Source organism: Lactuca virosa, chromosome 7 (genome assembly GCF_052849685.1).
Source record: "Lactuca virosa cultivar CGN04683 chromosome 7, Lactuca_virosa_CGN04683_v6, whole genome shotgun sequence".
In the NCBI taxonomy this organism is placed as follows: domain Eukaryota; kingdom Viridiplantae; phylum Streptophyta; class Magnoliopsida; order Asterales; family Asteraceae; genus Lactuca; species Lactuca virosa.
Window position 1 is genome coordinate 4255049 of NC_136432.1, and position 15205 is coordinate 4270253.

General features: G+C 40.8%; 1 long non-coding RNA gene across 2 annotated transcripts; it reads left to right on the forward strand.

Annotated features, from left to right (window-relative positions):
* Positions 1–2266: 2266 nt before the first annotated feature.
* On the forward strand, positions 2267–14644 carry LOC145123594 (uncharacterized). Of its 2 annotated transcripts, XR_013715202.1 has the most exons (6): positions 2267–3118; positions 3198–3359; positions 3454–3495; positions 11754–12152; positions 14155–14324; positions 14596–14644. It is a non-coding gene; the product is annotated as an uncharacterized LOC145123594 (long non-coding RNA). The 2 variants fall into 2 exon arrangements; XR_013715203.1 differs by lacking the exons at positions 14155–14324; positions 14596–14644 and having other exon boundaries at positions 2368–3118; positions 11754–12209.
* Positions 14645–15205: the final 561 nt, after the last annotated feature.

Below are 15205 nucleotides of genomic sequence, written 5' to 3' on the forward strand. Positions count from 1 at the left end.
AACACACACAGCTTGAGTATGTTAGGCGTACGTGGCCTTGACCAAACCCTAATATTTAGGGTTTGTGTACTATTTATTCATCCTTAACTCTCAAGACTCCTTTTTTTCATCAACCTCCAACCCCATTTCAACCCCTTTCAAACCCTAATCTCTTGAGTGAAGCAATCTTGACCTTGAGTGTGCATTTTGGTCCCATAAGCTTGGTATTATGAGTATGGGTTACTCTAATTCATATGAGTTATCCTTTCAGACGTTTTTGGAGTGCTTAGAAGAATAAAAATGTAATCTTGGTCATTAGTTTCCTTCCATGCATGATCTAGGATGTCTTAATGAATTGATGTCTTAATGAGTTAAGAGGTTAGGGGTTTTGGTATTGAGTACTTATTAGCCTTGCAAGACCATAAAGTTGGAAACTTTATGGTTAAGGACATCATTTGAGGACTAGATCTGGATTTTGGACAAAAGAGCTTAAGGATTAAGCTATTAATAGAAGGAATATGTGGTAGCAGCGTACGTTGGGTGTACTTGTGGTATGCTGCGCGTATGTGGTCAACCAATGCGTTTTTGGTCAAGATCTGTATACGCTAAGCGTACAAGCTGACTACGATGACATACTCAGCTGAGTTGACTTGGTTGAATTTTTGAATTTGACTAGGATTTGACCAAGTTTGACCTAAGGGTATTTTGGGTTGTAGTTGAGATTTGTCACTATCTGATGTATAAGTGACTGTTAGAGCTGATATTCGGAGTAGTGACCTATTCAACTATATGTTCAGACTGAGAGGTGAGTTTTTCTCACTGTACTTATGGGTCCAAGGCACCAATGCCGACCCACTAAATTATGTATCCTAGTATAGAGGATGTTTCTATGTTGCAGTGATCTATTAGATCTGTGTCCTGGTATATAGGATGTTGCTTTGTGGTAATGATCTGTAGATTTGCCTGTTTGTCTATTGACTGGTCATATGTTTATATGTTGTTGGATATATGTTATTTGTTATGTATATGTCGACATGGTATGGTGGGGTTGAGACTGTACTGCTTTGTGTTGTTAGTCAACAAACCCAGGCAAGCCAACCAGTAGGTTGTGGGCTGGGGCATTCTAAACAGAAGGTTGTGGGTCAGGGGTAATCAAACCAGGAGGTTGTGGACCCGGTATATACTTTGGGAGAAATCACTAAGCTTTGGCTTACAGTTTTTGGTTATGGTTTCAGTTACTTCAGATGATCGGGACAAGGCGAAGGAGTGATCGTGCACATCCTTCAGATTTTATGATATTGGATTTCAGGATACTCTGAAAATTTTACCGTTGATTTTTGGGATGTTACAATGTTTTTTTTGATGTTACAACTTCCATTATAATGTTTTGTAGTGCATAACACCAGCCTTTCTCTTCTATGCTGTATGGTATGGAAAATATTTATAAATCTATTGCATTATGGATTGATTTTATGTAGCGGTAACAGTTGATGATACGAAACGACAAAAATGCACGATATGAAACGAAATTGAGACGAAACTGGAATTCGAATTTATGTTCGTGTCGTGTTTGTGTAAAGTTAAAAAAACATGATGTCGTGTCTTGTCGTATTCATGTTCAAATTTCGACACAAATTTGTCACGATTTAACATTTGTTTTTCGTGTTTATCGTGTTATGTATGGTTAAGTATTAATCAAATAAACTAATTGTTATTTATGTCATCTTTGTCGTGTTGATCGTTTTTTAATTGGTTCGTTTTCATGTTAGATAAAAAAAATATGACATCGAATCGTGTTCGTTTTACGTAAAACATTGTCGTGTTGTGTCGTGTTAGACAAAAACGACACGATTGCTTGATTTGGCACCCCAAATTTTATGTTGGTTTAAAAACTTCTTTAAACGATATGGACAATTCGACACTAAGAAAAACCATAAATCCTAGAAACAGGAATATAGAATGCAAACATCTCAATTTTGAAATTTGAAGTTGGTGACACATTTTTTTAAATTGACATAAATATTTTTTCATCGTAAGTTCTTTCGAAAATTTTGTTTTTTGTTTTTGTTTTTTTTTTTTTGTCTTAAAAAAGCTTGAATCACATAAGTGTTCAAATTTTAGAATAAGATGGCAAAATCCAAATTTTTCAAAAACCCAATTTATTTTTAAACTGAATATCAGAAATGGTCTTTATTAAGGTCTTTATAGTTTAATATTACAATTTTAGTCAAAGTTTTCAATTATATACATATTAATTCTTATGAGGTTGGTGAAGTTGGTGAACAGGAATGTATTGTAATTTGAAACTTGGCCACACCGTTCTGCCGGTTTAACATAATTGCCACGGTATTTTTGTATTTCACACTTACCTCCCTTAACATCTTTTTCTATTCTTTTCCAGCTTCAGACTTTGGGCAGACGTATTTTAAAAATTACCATTTTCGTCCCTATACCACACGTCTTTTACATCTGCTTCCTCCACCGTTTTTCTCAGCCAATCGTCTGCTTCACCGCCATACATATGGATTAAATCCATTCTCCACCGTCTCTCTCCCTCGAAACCCTTCAATTCTCATCCGGCGCAGATCTGTTACGACGCCCATATTGAAGACGGTCGACGGTCATGATGGTGACTGACGTTAGCTGTTGCTGGCCATCGACGACTTGTGAAGGTGCAGCAGTCGGAGACCAGTGGTTGGCTGGTGGTGGTTTGGATCAAGTCGCCGATGGCAGCGACGCATGAGGAGAAGGAAATAGAGGTCGACGATCGTTGTTGGTGCCTTTAACGAACATTGTTGTTCTGAGTCGCTTCGTAGCAGAGAACGGTATCCCGGAGGTGCTTCGTCGGCTTTTAGCGAAGAGATTATCAGGATTGGAGGAAGCCATGAGAATACGAAGGGAATATGAGCAACAAACTTCAACATCAATTAAACGAAGAACGCCTTAAAGGTGTCTAAAGGTATCACCACGTCTTCCTGTTCCTGATCACATACATAAGCTTCCTTGCGTAAGCACAAAATTGTTATCAGAGACTTCAAGCGACTTCCAAATTCACGATGAAGAAGGCATGCTCGCATGAGAGCTTCTTGTGAGCTCGCTCGTATATATTGCTCTTGAGCAGTCAGGAGCTTTAGTTGGGGTAAGAACGTGAACTAAACCTAATCTTCATATCCACTTCAAATAATCTGCAAATTAATGGAATTCTGTAAATCTACCAGCCATCAGTGACAACTACTGAGATTGATAAAGTAGTTCACCAATTGATTATCGAGAATTGTGCTTACCCTTCAACTCTTGGCTATGGTGGATTTCCAAAAAGCGTGTGCACGTCAGTTAACGAGTGTATGTGTCATGGGATACCTGATTCCGGTCAATTACAGGTTCCATTCCATCCTTTTAGGCTTTTACCACATATTGTTCTTCAGAATACAACTGCATTGGCTTATAGTTATAGTTATTGTCTCTTTTTTTCAGGATGGAGATACAATAAATAGTGATGTCACAGTCTACTTGAATGTAAGATTACCAATTTACCATATTCTTTTTTTTTTGTTCTACAAATATTATACTATTCAAAACATACATAGCACATACATATCATATAACAACATACATCGCATTCTACTCATAGCACATAAGACCTTCCGGTCACACATAATTACCACTCTAGGTAAAGTATAGTGAGAAGACTCACCTCGTACAATGTCGGATAACCTCTCGTGCTCGATAACTCGACCTAGCCTCCTCCTATCAACATAATAACATCTCTAATCAATACTTTCTCTTGTCCTCATTTCTAAAGAATGGGTAGAAGACCATTCTACCACTCCCTGACCTCTCTTGAACCAGCTTGACCAAAACCCTAAGGTCAACTGAAGTCAGCTCTAGTCAACGGTCAAACTTTGACCAAACTCGTTGAGTGCACTCGTGTGACTCGGCGAGTCCATGCGTGGCCTCTTAATCCTCATAAATCTTCACCCGACTCGTCGAGTTAACCTTTCACTCGACGGGTTACCACTGGTCACGAATCGCGGGGCAACCCGACTCGACTCGTCGAGTCCCCTTATGGACTCGGCGAGTTTCCTCCATGGCAACACTCAAAAGACCTTCTGAGGTCAGATCTGTTTCTCTAACCTATAGATCTGACTTCCTAATGCTCAATAATCACGTAAAGGTCCAATCTTTACACTCATGCAACACACATAAGGCTTCTTTTGGTGAAATAGCTTCGAAAATGGCAACCTAGGCTCATATCTCCAAAGGAACAGCATAAAGCAGAATGGTTGGGACTCTCTGGACCTCTTAAGGTCCAGATCTAAGACTTTCTCCACATTGGGACCGCATATGCATCATATACTATCCAAGAAAGGGTAAAGAAAACCCTAGATTCAAGGATTCTACACAAAACAGAAGGAAGGGGCGAAATACTACCTCAGAATGGAGATCCTTGCTTGGATGTCTCAGAATAACAACCTCCTTTGGTCCTTCTAGCTGAATCCCTTCACTTCCTTTGCAAAATCACACCAAAATTACTTGATTTCATCACAAGAACTCTTCCTTGGCTCCAATGGCGATTTAGGGTTTCTCACAGGAGATATGAGGCGCACCCAAGGTCATAGGTTCCTTTAAATAGGCTCCAACCCCGGAACTTAGGGTTTTCTCTGCCCAGTACCTACTCGGCGAGTCCATACTTGGACTCGTCGAGTCCGCTCATTAAATCCACGTGATCAACTCGTCGTGACTCGGCGAGTCAGACCTACGACTCGTCGAGCCCCTCCTAAATCCTCAAAATTGAAACACGAACTATCATACCCGAAATTCCGGATGTTACAATTCTCCCCCACTTAATTTGATTTCGTCCTCGAAATCGCTCCTCAAACCACATAGATAGAAACCGAACACCCAAAAAGCACCACTCAAAGGGTCTCACACCAAAACGATATCTTCCTCCATGAATACCTGAACCCGACCAGGAACTCCTGAATTCGAAACAAAACCAGCCCCTCTGCCACTAAGATATCCCTTCTGACTTCCAAATATAAACCCAACAATCGGTTACCGATCACCCATGTCATACATACCCAACAATCTTGAATACACTTCCATAGACGAAAAGGGCACATTACACCAGAGAATCGTCTCCTGCCTTCAGATATAAGAAAGTGATCATGCTTCCTCACAATGTCTTCTAACATCTATAATCATAAGCCCCCACTTACTCTCAAAGATCCCTACTCCACACTGGGTACTAGGTCATCTCTCAACCAGCCATTAACTTCCAAAGGTTACTCATAACATATTCCAAGTGTCTCACTGACTTCCTTCTCACATCAACTATCTCGGCCCAGTGACACACAAGTCACGAAGTTCTCTTTACCCCAACGAATACTATACTCCCAACTGAAATCGTCTCACCCTCGACCTCAGCCGAAATAATAATCATTTGCCTCATGCACCTCATGGTATCTCCCGTACTAACAAACTGACCTCACTCGGGTCTAAGATATCGGGTGACAACAATACCCCTCAACCAATAATCCACCTCAGAATCCAGAATCTCCTCTCGCCTACCCAACGTACTACCAAAGCCAAACTCAAACTCGAGAGTCTGGTCCGACCCAAAGTTGGAACCACTTGTCCCAATGAAACAATCATCTCATGACTCAACCTGTAATCCATGCGAATACCATTTTTTTTCCAATTCCCTCATGATGCGACAACCACCACTCAAGTCAGAAGTTAACGATTCCCGACAATTATGGGGACCCCAGTCTCTTTCCTGGTTCGACCGCCAGGCTCCCAAAAACTCAACTATTAGGGCTACCCTCGCCCAAAACTCTTCTGCGTCGTGCTTTGATCAAATAGTACTTCCTCATAACCACCTCTTGCTGACTCAAGAGTACTACAGCTCCCCGTGGCATCGCAACAACCTCCCTCTGACTAGTGAGTACTGCGGCTCCCCGTAGTAATCACGACAACCTCTGACTAGTGAGTACTACAGCTCCCCGTAGCATCACAACAACCTCTGACTAGTGAGTACTACGACTTCCCGTAGCATCACAACAACCTCTGACTAGTGAGTACTACGGCTTCCCGTAGCATCATAACAACCTCTGACTAGTGAGTACTACGGCTTCCCGTAGCATCATAATAACCTCTGACTAGTGAGTACTACGGCTTCCCGTAGCATCACAACAACCTCTCTCCACTGAAATCCTCATTCTTAAATAATCCCTCCTGATGTCAATACCCAAGGGCTCCCACTGGTACCGTAGATACTCAATACGCCACTTGCAGTCTCAATCCAAGACTCAAAACTAATCCGAACTTCAGGTCATCATACTCGGATATCTCGACAAATTACCTCAGAACCTCATGATGTACTGCCTCAACCCCTGATCTCCTTCATCATTCACAGATACACCCACGCATTCCCTTAAAATCTCACAACAAATTTTCCTTTCATCACACGCCATTATGGAGTATCCCAACTCTCAATTGAAACATGAAGGAATCGCCAATGACTCAGAACATGTTGACGACAATCCGAAACTTCCTTCTATATAACTCAAAACTCATGCAAGAATACTCATAATGACCTCGAAGTTGTTGCTTAATCAGTTCCTGCCCTTTCCTAAACCGCATAACAACCCATACAATGAACCAGAATTCTCTCCACTGCCGGACTAATCTTACGAGCCAACCATCTCGAGTTCACCATAGTAATCTCGAAGAATTTCCTAACCACCTCAAGGTCTCCGACCAACGGCTACTTGTCGTGGGGACACTCATCCGTTCTCAACATGCACTACATGCATTATCTCGCTCTACGTCTCGCCTTGACCACCAATACCCATGATCTCATGAACCTGAACCACAGATCTCTATATCTAGATCTCTAACCGCTTTTGAACAAATCTCAGATCCCCTCAATAAAGTACCCGGTTCTCCCCCACTCAGGGCTCGGACCATCACCAATTGGCGCACTAACAATCTATCTCACAGACCGTTTCTGCCGGAAACATCACACTTACCCTTGGAAGGTGTTGTGCGATAATCTCCCCGATGGAGATTAAGCAAGTCCAATATCCCGGATTTCTGATGAAATCCTCAGAAACTTCTCATCATGACTGCCTCTAATCATTCCGAATCTCATACCAATTCATTACCAGACATCTCGACTGTCCAGTAAAAATCCTGACTCTTAGTTCGGAAATAATGAATCATCATACTCCTAATCCTCGACTCCCAAACCATCGTTCCATCCCATATGCTACAAACCCTTTACAGCCCTGCTGTAAACTCTGTCTCGCTCTGGCAGCCGAGCAAAATGTTGACCCACATCGGGTACCCTCGCCATATATTGTCAGTACTCCCCCACTAGGGTCTCGTATCGTCACCATCTGACGCTCGCAGTCTATAACAGCTCCAAATCGGCTCAACCAATCCATGCCCTCAATGACACAAACGTCCCCCATTGCAATCGGGACCAGATCTATCGGGAAATCAACACCGAAGATCTCGAGTACACATCCTCGAGTCACCTCAGTAGCATACACCGCTCGCTCGTCGGCTATAAAAACTCATAGAGGTCGACTCATCGCCTCTCTTCGGATACTGATGTGCTGGCTAAACGCTAGTGACACGAAATATCGACTCGCACCCGAGTCAAATAACACCAAAGCAGGTACAGAATTCCCAAGAAAAGTACCAGCCACAACATTATGTGATGTGCGGACCTCCTCCGCTGTCATCTGGAAGGCTCTCCCTCGTGCCTTCGGCGCCTCGGCCTTCGCTGGCCGACCCTCAGTAGCTCGTGTAGCAGCAGGGGCAGATCCCTGTAACAGCTGCGGACACTCGGCCCTCCGGTGGCCAGACTGGTTGCAATGAAAGCGAACCATGAATCCCTTGGGGAAATCCTTGGCTATATGCCCCTCCTTGCCACATTTGTAGCAAGCACCTGCTCGACAAACTCCATCATGTCCCTTACCGCACTTCCCACAAGTGCGGCCCTTCTGGCCTCCAGATCTCGTATCGGCGGGCTTTGCCCGCTTGGCTGCCGGCTGAGACTGCACCGGCCGCCTGTCCCTCCTCTGAGACTCGGCCTCCTCCCTGGCCTGAGTCTCTAGCTCAATCTCCCTCTTCCGAGCATTTGCTTGGAGCTCGGCAAATGTTCGGTACGTCGAGTTCGCCATGAACTCCCGAATGTCTCTCCTCAGTACGCTCAAATATCGACTCATGTGTGCCTGCTCGTTAGACACGTGCTCAGGGCAAAACCACGCCCTCTCATTAAACATCCGTGTGATCACCGTCACAGACTCCGTCCCCGACTTGAGGGACAAGAACTCCTGCGCCAACCGTTCCCTCTCCACCGGGGGAACATACTCATCTCGGAACATGGTGGTGAACCTCTCCCAGGTCACCGCTGTAATCTCTGCAGGAGTGAAGTCTGCCTTCACAAACTTCCACCCGTCCTTCGCTCCCAAGCGAAGCTGGTTCAGTACGAACCGTACTCTCAGATGCTTCGGCCAAGAACAAGTGTAGAAGCATCCCTCAATGTCAGAGATCCATCTCATCGCGGCTATCGGATCCTGAGTCCCATCAAACTCTGGTGGCTTCGTGTTGCTGAACTCTCGGTACAGCAACGAGTCACCCCCCCCCCCCCTGTGGCCTAGCAGCTGCGACAGCTGCGGTGGCTGCAGCAGCAGCAGCCTCCGTAACAGCAGCGTATCGCTCATCGAACTTCTCAATCAACGTGGTCTTAATAGACCCAAACATCTCCGGTATGGCCTCTCGTATAGCTGCGGCCACCTCATCATGAATCATCCTGCGAATCTCGTCATCGCTGACTTCGCTGCTCTCTGGTGTGTGACGTGTACCCACCATGATGTCTCACAACATAAACGAAATCAGAGACTCGTTCGAGTATACTCGTACTCGATCACCCAATCCTACTTGTTCCTGGGAATCCTAAGGATTCTTACTTGGACTGCTCACTGATCCGGTGTTTCCAGTAGTACAGGCCCTATACTACCTTCCACACCACATCAGTATTCACTCCAAGTCCTCCTCCTAGGATTCCAGATCACAAGTACTCTACATCTTATCACACACATGCCACTTTCCAGTAGACCTCTCGTAAGCTCCTCTCTGCTACCTACTCACTCTCGTAGTAACTCATAGTAGCAGTAACTCCTAGGCTAAGGTATCATAAATCAGGCCACTCTAGTCCTAGATATGAATACCTAGCCTACTCTCTAGCATGCATAACATATCACATAATATATCATAACATATAACGTAAGGGTATTTTGGGAAATCACCGTTCGGGCGCTGGCTGATTGTACACACTGCTCTTCTCCGCTTTCTTGAAAATCTTTTACTTATCTTAGAAAATTGTTTCTTTTGAAAACTTTTCTTAAATCCTCAGTTTGAGTTCAGATATGCCCGAAGGTGTATCCGAATCCCTTAAACCAAGGCTCTGATACCAACTTGTAACGTCGAGAAAATTCAAACCAATTTTTTTCATTCTTAGTTCATAAAACATATATCATATTGTTCAACACCAATTATTCACTTAACAAAGTTTTCAAAATCTTCACATAAAATCCAGGATCCACAGTAGCTCCTCCTAAAACATAGTGTGTGTGTACAATCATGCCTGTGCCTTCCCGCGGTCCTCTGAAGTACCTGAAACACATATCACATAAACGGTAAGCACGCATGCTTAGTGAGTTCCCCAAAATACCACATTCATATCGATTAGCCACTCGAGGCTATAGGTCTATGATGCCTTCCGGCCAATGTGTCTCAGTGGACCTTCCGGCTCCACAACTCGGGTAGACCTTCCGGCCCTACCCTGATGACCTTCCGTTCCTCGTCATCTTGACCTTCCGGTCCTCGTCATCTTGACCTTCCGGTCCATACACTGTTGACCTTCCGGTCCATATCATATTGACCTTCCGGTCCATACCATACTATTCAAAACATACATAGCACATACATATCATATAACAGCATACATCGCATTCTACTCATAGCACATAAGACCTTCCGGTCACACATAATTACCACTCTAGGTAAAGTATAGTGAGAAGACTCACCTCGTACAATGTCGGATAACCTCTCGTGCTCGATAACCCGACCTAGCCTCCTCCTATCAACATAATAACATCTCTAATCAATACTTTCTCTTGTCCTCATTTCTAAAGAATGGGTAGAAGACCATTCTACCACTCCCTGACCTCTCTTGAACCAGCTTGACCAAAACCCTAAGGTCAACTGAAGTCAGCTCTAGTCAACGGTCAAACTTTGACCAAACTCGTCGAGTGCACTCGTGTGACTCGGCGAGTCCATGCGTGTCCTCTTAATCCTCATAAATCCTCACCCGACTCGTCGAGTTAACCTTTCACTCGACAGGTTACCACTGGTCACGAATTGCGGGGCAACCCGACTCGACTCGTCGAGTCCCCTTATGGACTCGGCGAGTTTCCTCCCTGGCAACACTCAAAAGACCTTCTGAGGTCAGATCTGTTTCTCTAACCTATAGATCTGACTTCCTAATGCTCAATAATCATGTAAAGGTCCAATCTTTACACTCATGCAACACACATAAGGCTTCTTTTGGTGAAATAGCTTCTAAAATGGCAACCTAGGCTCATATCTCCAAAGGAACAGCATAAAGCAGAATGGTTGGGACTCTCTGGACCTCTTAAGGTCCAGATCTAAGACTTTCTCCACATTAGGACCGCATATGCATCATATACTATCCAAGAAAGGGTAAAGAAAACCCTAGATTTAAGGATTCTACACAAAACAGAAGGAAGGGGCGAAATACTACCTCAGAATGGAGATCCTTGCTTGGATGTCTCAGAATAACAACCTCCTTTGGTCCTTCTAGCTGAATCCCTTCACTTCCTTTGCAAAATCACACCAAAATTACTTGATTTCATCACAAGAACTCTTCCTTGGCTCCAATGGCGATTTAGGGTTTCTCACAGGAGATATGAGGCGCACCCAAGGTCATAGGTTCCTTTAAATAGGCTCCAACCCCGGAACTTAGGGTTTTCTCTACCCAGTACCTACTCGGCGAGTCCATACTTGGACTCGTCGAGTCCATACTTGGACTCGTCGAGTCCGCTCACTAAATCCACGTGATCAACTCGTCGTGACTCGGCGAGTCAGACCTACGACTCGTCGAGCCCCTCCTAAATCCTCAAAATTGAAACACGAACTATCATACCCGAAATTCCGGATGTTACACCTAGAAGACATTTTTATGTGGAAATGTTGATGATGCCACAAAACGACTTGTGAAGGTACACCTCACATTATAATTGATGAAGATTATTGGAAATGATGAATTATATTCTTTTCCTTCAGTTGTTTTGTTTTGTTTTTTTTTTAATTTTTTATGTTTCAATGCCATTTCTCCATTGATGACAATTTACTGAAGAGTGCCTGGAGAAAGACATTTTTGTTTGCAAAGATGGTGCTCTTTTTAGAAAAATTGCGAAAAGAATTAGGTCATCACTTTAATGGCGTATAAAAAAGTATACATTTTTTTATAAAATTTATTTTTACAGTGAATCATGTAGAAAAATTTGGCTATGGTGTTGTGGAGCGTTTTGTGGGACATGGTGTGGGAACTGTATTTCATTCAGAGCCACTTATAATTTATCACCGTATATTTTTTTTATTTTTTATTTCCATTATTTTATAAAATGTATCCATATATTTTTATAAAAGTTTTATAATTGCTGCTCTTTTCTTAGGTACTTTCACTACTCACACCTTATGAAGGGAAAATTGTTCTTGAATTAGCAGCTAGAATTAGTCGTTTTACTGGTGCATTAGTAAAAAAAGCTGGGAAAGTCATAGCCTTGGATTTCATTGAATGTGTGGTAAAAAATGTATGCAAAAACTTCACTCTGGAAAGCTGTATTTGTTACCTTCATAAGGTGGGAGTAGTGAAAGTACCTAAGAAAATACATATATATGTTTAGGGTTATAAAGCCATTAAACTATTTAAGATCTGACTCACTTGTAGTATTGGGCCAAAAGTAAAATCAATTATGTTCATACTGATGAGAATAGAGCTCTTTCTGAGAAGAAACAGAAGAAAATTGTCAACACACCGGCTCAAGTTGCAGCACTAGACAATTTCTATAATGGTATGCTCATTTCATTGTACTATAAGTATAATGCTATAATTGAGTATATTTTTTAAATTATAATGTTTTAAGTTTTAACACACCGCTGTTTTTAAACTCAAGTCAAGGAAACCGTGTTGTCAGTCAAAAGTGACAAAATAGAAATTTATGAACATTTAAGTAAACTTGAACTAACTCAGCGCCAACAGCGCAAGTAATTCCTGCTAGTTTGTATTAATTTCGTACCCATGGTTTTAGTTTTTGCTCAATCAATCCACCTTTAAATCTGTTAGAAGTTAGAACTTTATGTTAAATATTGATGAATTGACATTTTTTCCCTCAATGCAAATTTAGTTTGTTCCCCTTAAATGATAAAAGTCGGCGCCCTCCCCCTTCTTTTTTTAGATCTGACGGAAGATATATTAAAACACCCCAGCCTAAGAAGAAACAAGGCAGGCAATCAAACAACAAAATACAAAGTTTTACAAAACATTAAAAGGATAATACACTCAATCCACCCATTTACACTTCTTTTTCCTTCCTCTATGTTTCACCCAATTAAAAACTAACCAACTAATATTATTCGCCAGTTTGGGAACATTAGTTCTCACGTTGTTGAACACCATATCATTTCTCGTCTTCCTAGTGCACCAAAGATAACCATAAAGAATAGCCAATAGGATTTTTCGTTTTTTAGGACAAATACCCCAGACCGCAACGTACTCCAAGAGCTCTCTAACCGAATGAAACTGAGTAGGAGTGAGGTTACACCAATTCAGAATCCAATTTAAAACCTCACGCGCCAAAGGGCATCTAATAAGAAGATGATCGACTTCATCACTCCCAACATTGCAAAAACGACAATGAGAGTTGTGGACCGAAATACCCCTCCTCGAGAGAGCTCCAAAAGAAGGAATTATATCCATAGAGGCGCGCCACACAAACACAATAACTTTCAAAGGCACTAGATTAAACCAAATAGTTGGATTGTCAACCTGCTTTGTTATTTTTAAATCTATTAAAGCTCTTAAATCACACACATAAAAGGAGCCATCTGTCGAAATCTTTGAAGACCAAGCATCAGGGCCATTAGTAACAGAAATGAACTAATAAGCCCATCCAATTAAATGTTGAAACTCGTCGCTCCCATGGGAAATAAAACCCCTTTCGTTTTCAAACTACGAAGTCGGAGTCAGATTCAACACCACTAGAATCATAGGTGATGTCCTTTTGATTATGTTAACCAAGTGATTGAACAAAAATTGAAAACCAAAACAACTAAATTCATTCAAATTAAAATATTAGAATATCTAGTTTATAACCCGTGGGAACCATGGTTGCAAAATTAATTAAATTTTCATAGTAAAAACTCAAAACTATTAATCAATTATTTTAAATAAATTATTAATCAAAAGATATTTTTTTAGTTATATGAAATTGTAATCGTTGATTTAAATAAATACTAAACCTTATAATCTGTATTAATTTTATTTTAATTTTTATTATAATATTATTAATTTAATATAACTAGAGTGAGAAATTTAAAATTTAAAATTTAAAATGGAAAATCAATATATTGACAAGTGGCATGATATTAATTAGAAAACCTAATAAGATTTACACATATCAAAAGGAAAATAAACATATTTTTTTTATTAAAATATGGAGTGTAATATTATACAAACCATATAGATCACTTCTGAAATTTAGACTTTTTTTTATGTACAAATATGGTTTTTTTTGGAACCGGTGAAAATTTTATTAAAAAACACCTGTCTAAAAGAAGAAAGTCAGGGTCGGAACAAAATTACAAAACGTCAAAAGGTTTACAACACCAAACATCTCAATTACAGTTGCCGTAACAGCCCCTATATTTCACCCAATTGAACACCAAAGTAATGATGCTATTCACCAAATACTGCTGAGACGATCGAACTTTATTGAATACTTGACCATTCCTAGCCTTCCATCCGCACCATAAGAAACCATAAATGATGGCAATAATTTTTTTTCCGTTTTTTAGGACATCTCCCCCATTGGGCAGCAAACTCCACGAGACCACTGAGCGAATCGAATTGTTGGATTGGAATGTTGCACCAGTTAAAGATCAAGGCTAGAGCACCATTAGAGAAAGGGCACAAAAGAAAGGAGTGATCAAAATCGTCCAAGCCACCATCGCAATGATGACAAGAAGTATTTGAAATATGAGAAATTAAATTGTTTCCTACCTTTTATGCCTATAAATATTCCTACCCACTAATATTATTATAAATGTCTGTATTCTATATTTTTTTTAACTATTTCATTAAAAGTATATTAGAAATATATCAAATCAAATTAAATTGATTGGTGAAATGATGACATGTGTCATAATATTAATGGGTAAGAATATTTATAGACATAAAAAAGATTTTTTACGAGAAAATTTAATTTCTCTTGAAATATTAACCTTTCTTTTAACAAGGGTCTCAGCCGTTGGGAAACAAGCTCTCCAAAGGAATCAAATAACATTAAACGGGGCCACGCGAATCCAAAGGGATTTTGAAAATGGTATGTTGTCATTTTGAATTATCCCTATAAATGTAAATATATTTAAATTTTCTAAGATTTGTAATCTAAGAAAAGTTACGTTCACAGCTTTTTACGTGATGTTGGATTTAAAAAGGAAAGGCTCAAAACGTCAGTCAAGAAAATTTGTGTCAGGTTACACATTACATTTTCCCTTTTACTTTCCACTTTTTTACATACAATCACTTATTTTTACATAAATTGCCAAGTTAGTCCTTTTCTATTCTAACTTAGCATACGGTGATTTTCTAAAGAGTAAATTACGTTTTAAATCCCTACGGTATACATTAGTCTGCAAATTTGGTTCTAATTTTTGAAATTTGACAGTATTAATCCTCATAGTTAGCAAATCCATCAACTTTGGTCCCTTTCTCGGTTATAGCATAAGCCACTATTAGGGCTGTAAACGAACCAAACATGGTTTGTTCATGTTCGTTCGTTTAAGTTAACCCGAACAAATAAACGAACACGAACGGTTAAACGAACGAGTTTCATTGTTCATGTTC